Source organism: Leucoraja erinacea, chromosome 2, assembly GCF_028641065.1.
Source record: "Leucoraja erinacea ecotype New England chromosome 2, Leri_hhj_1, whole genome shotgun sequence".
Lineage (NCBI taxonomy): Eukaryota > Metazoa > Chordata > Chondrichthyes > Rajiformes > Rajidae > Leucoraja > Leucoraja erinaceus.
This window is the reverse complement of record NC_073378.1, coordinates 104413866-104424063: the sequence shown is the minus strand read 5'-3', so window position 1 is coordinate 104424063 and position 10198 is coordinate 104413866.

The following is a 10198-nucleotide window of genomic DNA, read 5'->3' as shown; positions in this document are numbered from 1 at the left end:
ATCTACCAAAATCTGTATTTTATTTTTAAGGTTTCATGGATTTTGAGAGTTTATTTTGGCTACAGTTTTACATAGCTATTCAATTACTGTTTTGTTTTCAGCTGACTAGAGATGTGAGACCTACATGATTATAGAAATTCAGAAAAAAGTACTAATATTCTGAGAAGACTGCAGAATAAGATACTGTCGACGAGGGTCATGTGAAGTAATTCAACATTTAGAAAAGTGTTCTGTGCAATGAAGCCGTGCTTCTAGGCAGTTCTGTTTGCTAAAAGGCAAATATTTATGAATATTAACTGTTCGTTAACATGAGCTGCTATTTTTCTTTTCCATTTTGTTATTCTTACTTGTGCCGAGAACATTTTCATCATCTGCTCCTTACGATGAGACAGTCTCCGCATTTCCTCAGGAACATCGCTCCCAGATCGAATCTCCAGAGCCTCCTTCATGAAGGCACAGTTCTGGGTGTTCTTCAGCTATGTTATGCAGTAGTAACCTGATGCTCCTCTATCAGAAATATAGCATCTCTTGATGACATTTTTTTTGTCCGATTTAATGTTATTGGAAGGAGTAACTATTGACTGCCTGTCAGCTTGGTGATAATAGTTTCCTTTACAGCAATCACAGAAAATGACACTTTCAGTCTCTTGCCACCTGGTGAGCTCTGCTGTAATAGAGCTATTGCAACAGGTCATCAGTCCTGACAAGTCTGGAAAACCTCACTGATACATTGCATCCAGGAAATCACAAGTCATCGCTGCAGGTTGTGCAATTTTGAAATCAACAGAGTAAATTCCTGGTAAATGTGTAGTTGATAAATAAGATGGAAAAATATGTTTTTTTATAGCTTTTCATAAGAGATAATCTGAAAGACCCTTTGGAGGCTGTTAAGTGTCTATGGTGACAGGTCACACAAATTACAAATTATGGTGACAGGTCACTCCAGTATGTGTAAACTCTGCAAAATCAGCAATGACACCATTCCAATATATAAATTAATAAAAATCTCCAAATTACTGTATGGTTTTCAATATTTGATCTAATCCAGGTTGTAGGTAGTGTCTCATCTGCTTCATGACAACTTCATGCTCTGCGTACAGATATCTGAAAGTTGCAAATGCTATTACAAAAATTCAAGCAGGAGCAGGAGTAGAGCAATTGCTCTAAGCAGACTACTATGCAGCCAATCATGCCTGTACCATATTTGGCCTTGAGACCACTTTTCTGCTGCTCGCTTTCTCTAGTCTCCAGTACTTTAAATGCTTATCTGTTTTTGCAGCCAGAGCTCTCCAAGGTAGATAATTCCAAAGATTAGCAACACTGGAAAATAAATCCTCAGCCTGACCTTTAATAGACAATGCCTTATACTGAAACTATGCAACATTATTGTAGGTATTACCTCTGGGTAAGTCATTCTCTCAGCATCCACTGTGCCAATCCTCCTCCACATATTATATATTTCCATCAATCACCTTTGGTTCTTCTAAACGCCCATGAGTATAGGTTCAATAATCAAAAGTCAAATTCTCCATCTCAGACCTAGTGAGCCTTCTTGGCATTGCCTCCATTACAATTATATATTTTGTTAAATAAGAAGACCAAATCACTATGTATTAGCTCAGATGCACTACACAGTTACATCAAAAGGTTCAGTAATTTTATATTCTGTATCCTTTGGGATAAAAGCCAACAAGCCAGCAGAAGACAAAGAGTGGCAATAAAGAGGGTTTTTTCTGGTTGGCTGCCAGTGACTAGCGGAGCTCCACAGGGGTTGGTGCTGGGGCCGCTACACTTGATGTTGTATATTAATGATTTGGACGAGGGGATTGAAGGATTTGTGGCAAGGTAAGAGCCAAAATAATATCTATCATATTGTTGAAGCCTTTTACTTGATTGAAGGATAGTGTGGAACCAGGCCCATATGCCCACTACGTTCATTGATCACCCGTTCACACACATACTAGGTTGTTCCACTTTCTCATCAACTTCCTACACACTAGGCACAATTTGCAGAGGCCTATTAATCTGCAAACCTGCACATCTTTGTAATGTGGGACGACACCAAAGCACCTGGAGGAAACTCACACAGTAACAGGGAGAACGTTTAATGATAAGTTTGGAGGGGATGATGGTGTTGAATGTCGAACTGTAGTCAATGAACAACAGCCTGACATATGTTCTTATTGTCAAAGTAGTCCAGTGTAGAGTTCAGAGCCAGTGATATTGCACCCTCGGTTGATCTATTTGGGTGATAGACAAATTCTAGTGGGTCCAGGTCCTTACTAAGGTAGGAGTTGATACGCAACATAACTAATCTTTCAAAGCACTTAATTGCTGTGGACATTAATACCACCGGTCTGTAGTCGTTGAGGCATTTCACCTTACTCTTCTTCGCCACTGGTAATATTGATGCCCTTTTAAAGCAGGTGGGGAAATCAGACCTTAGTAATAAGAGGTTGAAGATGTCCACAAAACCTCCAGCCAGTTGGTCCTCGCAGGTTTTAAGAATGCAGCCAGGTACGCTAGTGGGTCCAGATGCTTTCCAAGTTTTCACCCCTATGATTGAGATTACAATGTCTTCGGGGCTGTGGGTGCCCGAAAAGGCACATTGATGTTCTCCCGTTCGCAGCGAGCTTGGAAAGCATTGATATCATATGCGAGCAATGCATAGCTGCCACTTGAGATACTACTTGATTTTGCTTTGTAGGAAGTGATGATGTGCAAGCTCTGCCAAACATCCATCTCATCCTACAGTTTAGACTGATAGTATGTGATCGCATTTCTGATGGCCATATTGAGAGCGTACCTGGACTTCATTTATGACCCTATATATTATGTTAACTGTTGGGCAACCAGTAGTCCTTTATGAGCTAATATTTACTCAATGGTTGAGCAGCTAATTTGGTGAGCAGGTTTGTATGCCAAGATCATAGGGAGTAGACCAGGTGGCCCTTGAGCCAGTTCTGTCATTCTGAGAGATCACACTTCTGGTTTCTGGTCTTACTCGTTTTTTCAGCCTGATCCCCACAACAAATATCCCTTTGGTCTAAAAATGTAACATTTCGGAATATATGTAAAATTTGGTGAACAAAGGAAAGTTAAACTATAATTGTATTACTAAATCAGTCAGAATAAAACTAAATGCAGCAATAGCAAAGCAGCAGAAACAAAAATAATAATTTTGCCCTGCTATTTTCAAGACATATCAGTTGGTGATAATGTTGGAATATGCGTTTTGAAGGGATCTGAATGTAGATGAAAGAGAACTATCAAATTAGGAGTGCTAGTCTGTATGCCAAAATCATAGTGTCTCACTCATGATGTGAAACAAGTCTCTGAACTTGGAGATTGTTTATTGACAAAGGATTCATTATTGCATGGATTTTGCACAAATTCATGTCCACACTTCCTACTGGCCTGGGGATTACAGTAATCATACTCAGAGGGTTAAACTTCCCGAATAGACAAGTTGCCTCTGTATATTTTAAAACAAGCTAGGAAAGACATAGCAAGACCACCATTTAATATATTACTGGACAAAGTATTATTGGCAGAGAGCTGGTGTTATAGTTATATTTAAAGGGAGATATAATAATATCAAAGGAACTTTTGGCCAGTCACAAAGTAGGAAATATAAGAGCATTGTTTTATAAAGCAGAAAATAGAAACATTTAAAGAACAAAGAAAAAGATAATGAGTAGTAGTTAATGTGGATATAAAATGGAAGGATTTTGTTAGTTATTTTCACCGAATTATTTAAGGATTATAGCTCCTGAATTATTTGTGATGGACTAGATAGATAAAGATAATGACACAAATGCCGAGAAGTAATAAAATTAACAACAGAGTCTGAAGAATGGTCCCGACCCGAAAGATCACCCATTCTTTTTCTCCAGAGATGTGCCTGACCTGCTGAATTACTCCAGCACTTTGTGTCTATCTTTGTTCTCCTTCAATCTGAACTCCCTCTTCCAAATTAAAGCTATTAGAGGAGCTGGGGCTAAAAACAGCTTTCAGAATTCAGCTTTTCAGAAGTTGAGAAATCAGGTCAGAGTCATACAGCACAAAATCATGACATTTCCCCCCATCATGATGATCATCAAGTGCCTATGTATTCTAATCCCCTTTGCCAGCACGTGGTCTATAGCCATTAACGTAGGGTTCGGTAATGGGTTTATTATTGCTCACAATTTATTTCAATGATCTGAATTTGAACTAAAAACAGATTATCTAAATTTGCTGATGGCACTAATTTGGAAGAGATAGTTCAGATTGAAGAGGACTGCTATAAACTACAGAAACATCTTAATAAACTTGAAGGACATATAATTAACATATTTCTTTCAAAGTCGATAACAACTGTTTTATATAGAGGATATAGATCTCCTTGAGTGGTGCAAAAATGTTTTGAAATGTTACCAGAACTGAGATTAATGGTATATTATGGTCATGTGCACTGTGCAACAGTAAAATGATTTTGTTTGCATGCTGTCCGGAGATTTATTTGATAGTGTAGGAAGGAACTGCGGATGTTGATTTTCATTGATAGTAGTTTTTCTTTATTAGGACGTAAATATTTAGTTCTGTTAGCATTTGTTGCTTGAAATCAATGAAAATTAAGGAGAATAAGAAATGTGCAGGCACTATGACAGGTTTATATTAGCTGAAAAGAGCTAGAGGAACAAATATGCAGGCAGATTATAGAAATATGTGAAAACATATTGTTGTTGCAGCCCTAAAACGTTGCACTTGCTGTGGTTTGGAGCAAAACCCAAACTGCTGGAGGAACTCAATGGGACGAGAATCTATGGAGGCAAACTGAAAGAAAGTGATGGTATCCTTACAAAAGTCTAGTGGAAGGTAATGTACTCAAGGTAGCCACGGGAGTCAGAGGATTTATAGTAAATGCGAGCAGATAGTTTTGTTTCTCCCAACATAGAAACACAGAGAATTTTTGTGGGCTATTTTAACTTTACCATTATTGAGTCTGTTTCTCGGAAGGCCAGGGCTAAGATGGGGCAGGACTTGTTAGGTGCATCCAGGAGCGTTTCAAGATTGTCCAACTAGACCCTATTTTGAGGAATGAGCAAGGCCAGCTGATCAAAGTTTCAGTGCAAGAGTATTTAGGAACAGTGACCATAATTCCCTAAGATTTAAGATCCTTATGGATAACTATAAGAACAAAACTGGTGCTCAGGTGAAAGTGCTAAGCGAGGGGAAGGCTAACTACAACAGTGTTAGGCAGGAAATGAAGAAAGTCGATTGGGAGTAGATGTTTGGAGGCAAACCCACTTATGACATGAGAGAATTTTAAAGGCTAATTGATTCAAGTTCAAGACCAGCCTGTATGTGTGACAATTAAACATAAAGATGGCAAGGTTAGGGAACCTTTGATGGTATGAGATCTTGCAAGGTTAGTCAAAAAAAGTGTGGATATGAAAAGTTTAGAAAGCTAAAATCAGATATGGCCCTGGACAGATATAAAGTAATTGGAAATAACTTAGAGAATTAGTTGGGCTAAAAGGGGCCAAGAGACATCTCTGGCAAATATGATTGAGGAGAATCTCAAGATATTCACCGAGGGGAAGGACATGGATGATAGCAAGATAACGTGGGGTATTTGATATGCTAGGGCATGTTAAGGTGAAGAAGGAAGAGATGTTGGGAGTCTGAATAGCTAATGCTGTTCCTTTCTGAAGGAGACCAGCAAGGACATCCTAAGAAATTAAAGGCCAATGAGTCTTACATTAGATGGGGAAATTATTGGAGCAAATTCTTGGGGACAGGATTTATTTGCATTTGGAAATGCATGGACTTCTTAGCGGGGAATATAATGTTTTACAAATGTATTTGAATATTTTGAGGAAGTGATAAAGATGACTGATAAAGGTCAGGGCAGTGTCTAAATGGACTTTAACAATGTAGTTAACAAAGTCTCTCATGGTAGGTTGGTCCAGAAGATTTCGTCACATAGGATCCATGGAAGGTTGGTAAATTGGATCTAAATTGGCTTAGTCATAAATGACAGAGGATAGTGGTAACATGGTGTTTTTCCTGACTGGAGGCCTGTGACCATTGGTGATTTGCAAGGTTAAATGCTGGGACCTTTATTATTTGCAATACATACATGATTTGTATCAGCTCATCTATGATTTGCAAGTTTGTTGATGACAGGGAAAAAAATGTTGAGTTGTGGATTATAATAAAGATGTCAAAGGATACATTAGATTAAAGCTCAGTTGGAAAGTTTGTTGAAGAAATGCCAAATTAAGTTTACAAGTGTGAGGTGTGACATTTTGGTAAGTAAAATGCAAGAGGAAAGAATATACTAAATGGCATGATCCTTTGGAATATTGATGTGCAGAAGGATTTTGGGTGCAAGTCCATAGCACCCTGAAAACAACACAAAACAGGACATCAAAGAAAGTGTATGGTATGCTTACTTTCTTCATTTGGACCAGTGAGTGTCAAAGTTGGGAAGACGTGCTGCAGTTGTATAAAACTTTGGAAAATTGTGTGCATTTCTGTTTGCCATGCCATAGAAAAGACATGGAGGCTTTGGAGAGGATTGCAAAAGAGGTTTACCAGGACATTGTTGAGATTTGGGATGTTTTTGGTTTAAAGAGAGTCCTAAGAGCCATACATCAATGAAATATGCCCTTTGGCCCACCTCGTCCATGTCCACCAAGATGTCCCATCTCAGTTAGTTCCATGTGCCCGTGTTTAGCCCATATCCTTCTAAACTTTTCCTTTCAATGTGTATTTTTAAATCCTGTTATAATACCCACCTCAACTACCTTCTCGTTCCACATACCCACCACTCTCTGAGTGAAAATGTTGGCCCTCCGGTTCCTATTGAATCTTTCCCCTCTCACCTTAAAACAATGACCTCAGTTCTTGGTTCCCCTACTCTGGGTAAACGCTTTGTGTATTCAGCCTATCTATCTGCATAATGATGTTATACATCTCTATAAGATCCACCCTTCTGTCTCCTATGCTCCAAGGAATAAAGTCTGAGAGGCTGAACAAACTTTGGTTGTTTTCTCTGGTAGACTAGATAGTTAGAAGATTTTCCTCAGGGTAGAAATGTCCAATATTAGAGGGCATAGCTTTAAGTTGAGGGGTGGAAAGTTTAAAGGAAATTAACAAGGCATTACAGTGGTAGCTGGCTGGTATGTGCCACCAGAGGAGGTGGTTGTAGCAGATATGACAGCAACATTTAAGAGGCATTTAGACAGAACAGACAGAAAACAAAGGAATAAGATCCATGTGTAGGCAAATGGGCTTTCAATTTGGCATCATGTTGAGTGCAGTTGTGGTGGGCTGAAGGGCCTGTTCCTGTGCTGCACTTCTCTATGTTCCATACTTTTGAATTTTGCACATGGTCTTTGATTTATCAAAGTAACCAATAAAGATGAAAAATTGCATGGACACTCATAGGGTACCAATTTCAATCCATGTTGACAGCCTTCCTGAACACGTGAACTGTTGAGGATTAAAAATAAGATAATCGTTTACATTTTGCTTTCTCAATATTATTTTTATCTTAACTTATCAGAATGTCCTTTCCTTGCCAGTTGGTAATAATTTTGGATGAATTCCATGAACCTTTGTTATTCCTTGTTTTCATATAAGATGGTCCACAGTATTTGCCCTAGAAGAGATACACATTTGGAAAGCTCTCTTAAGCTTCTATACCATAATTCCACAAGCAATATGATGTTGATGTTGAATCTGTGAGAAGAAAGAAAGGGGGTAGTAATCTCTCAAAGATCTTAGACATTACTTCGGGGAAAATGTGGAACAAGATTGTTTCCATACTTAAGCCAAATCAAACAAATATTTAAGCTACTATAGGTTGTTTCTTCCAGCTAAGACTAATGCATTTTGGGGGGACTGTTTGGAATTGAAATTGAGTAAAATTAAGTTTAACATTCTGACAGAAGAGAGATTTGAGCTTTCAATTCCCTTCATATATAGTGATGTTTCCTTTTTGTGTCAGCATTTGTTGAATAATGAAAGACAGAGACAGCTGCTCCTTGAATTCTTACAGAACTAGATTTCACTCATTATATTCTGGAGATATGCCATGCCCTCAGGAGGGAAAACATGCTCACTTGGTTTTGGCATCAGAAAGTAAGCATCTATCACTTCCCATGATGCATTTCCACCATATATTTTAGTGTTTTACAGTACAATGCTTCACTTCAAATTTTTGACACCATCTCCTACTCGAGCACATTACTGTCTGCAGTAAACAAAAAAGTTCAAGTTGCATGATACTTCATCAGAAACAGGAAAGCCAGCACATTTTAATACTATTTGTGATTATCTCTATAAATCTAGGTCCAATGATTTGTGGCTTAACTGAATCACCATAAATATTTAAACATATGAAACTCATTATAGTTATCTCGCCATGTACTGATAGAATGGACTGTTGAAAAACATTTTTAATGTTTCAATAAGTCTGTGGAGCCTATAATACATCAGTATACTAATGGGAAAATATTCCCAATAGACTGAAAAGTTTACTGGTTTAAACAGGAGACCAATATAAATCAGATAACTATAGACTATAACTAAATATATATAATATTAATAATGCAAAACAAAATTTATGTACCTTAGAAAGCAGAAAGCAGTCATGATTCAGCAGACGATGATTCAGATAACAACCTGTCCCTAAACACCTCTAAGGCCAAGGAACTGATTATCAACTTCAGATGGACACATAATGGGGAATATGCCCCAATCTCTATCAACGGAGACAGTGTGGAGAGAGGGTCCGGCTTTAGGTTTCTGGGCACACACATTTCAGAGGACCTCGCATGGTCCACCAACACCGCTGCGCTGGTCAAGAAGGCACAGCAACAACTGTTCTTCCTGAGAACATTGAAAAAGACTGGTCTGCCCCAACAGCTGCTGACAACCTTCTACTGCTGCACCACAGAGAGCATACTAACATATGGCATCTCTGTGTGATATCTCAGCTGCACGGAAGCAGAGAGGAGAGCTCTCCTCCCCCCCCCCCCCCCCCCCCCCCCCCCCCCCCCCCCCCCCCATGCACTGTCTCCCTCGGATGGTCACGTCGCACATCGACCCGGCACAGACCTATTTGCACTTTATACTGCTTTACTGTGTTATTTATTTTTTTAATCTTGTTTCTCTGGGTGTCTAAATTTTTTGTTAATTAAGTTATTACATCGGATGGAAGCTGCATACCAAATCTCGTTGTACCTCTGTGCAATGACAATAAAATATATTATTATTATTATTAATAAATGTTTGACTTCATAGATAAAGGCAGTGCAATCAAGCCAACTAAGTGAACTTTTAATTAGTCCTTGATGAGGGTTCAAAAGATACTTGTGAATAGATCTAGAAGGAACTACATTTGACAGACAGAAAACAATGAATTAGTGTACTGATAGGTTGGAATCTAACCGATAGACCTGGAACTAATTCCTACATAAATGAAAATCTAAAAAAAAATCTGGAGATGATGTAAATCTGAAATAAGAAAAAGAAAGAGAAACTGTTCACATTTCAAGTCTGGTACCCTACCAGAAGGGATCAGCAAATAAGTTCCAGAAAAATGTTAAACAAGTTAGGTCTTTATTCTTTGGAGCGCAGAAGATTAAGGGGAGACTTGATAGAGGTCTTTAAAATGATGAGAGGGATAGACAGAGTTGACGTGGATAAGCTTTTCTCACTGACAGTAGAGAAGATTCAAACAAGAGGGCATGATTTGGGAATTAAGGGACAAAAGTTTAGAGGTAACATGAGGGGGAACTTCTTTACTCAGAGAGTGGTAGCTGTGTGGAATGAGCTTCCAGTGGAAGTGGTGGAAGCAGGTTCGATTTTATCATTTAAAAATAAATTTGATAAGTATATGGATGGGAAAGGAATGGAGGGTTATGGTCTGAGTGCAGGTAGATGGGACTAGGGGAGAATAAGTGTTTGGCATGGACTAGAAGGGCCGAGATGGCCTGTTTCCTTGCTGTAATTGTTATATGGCTATAGGAGGCATTGCCTCAAAAAGACAATCATTATCACCAAGGACCCACACCAATCTGGCCACATTCTCATGTCACACCTGCCATCGGGAAGAAGGTATAGGCGTCCGAAAACCGAGACCGCCAGGTTCAAGAACTGCTCCTTCCCAACAAACATCAGGTTCTTGAACAACACAAAC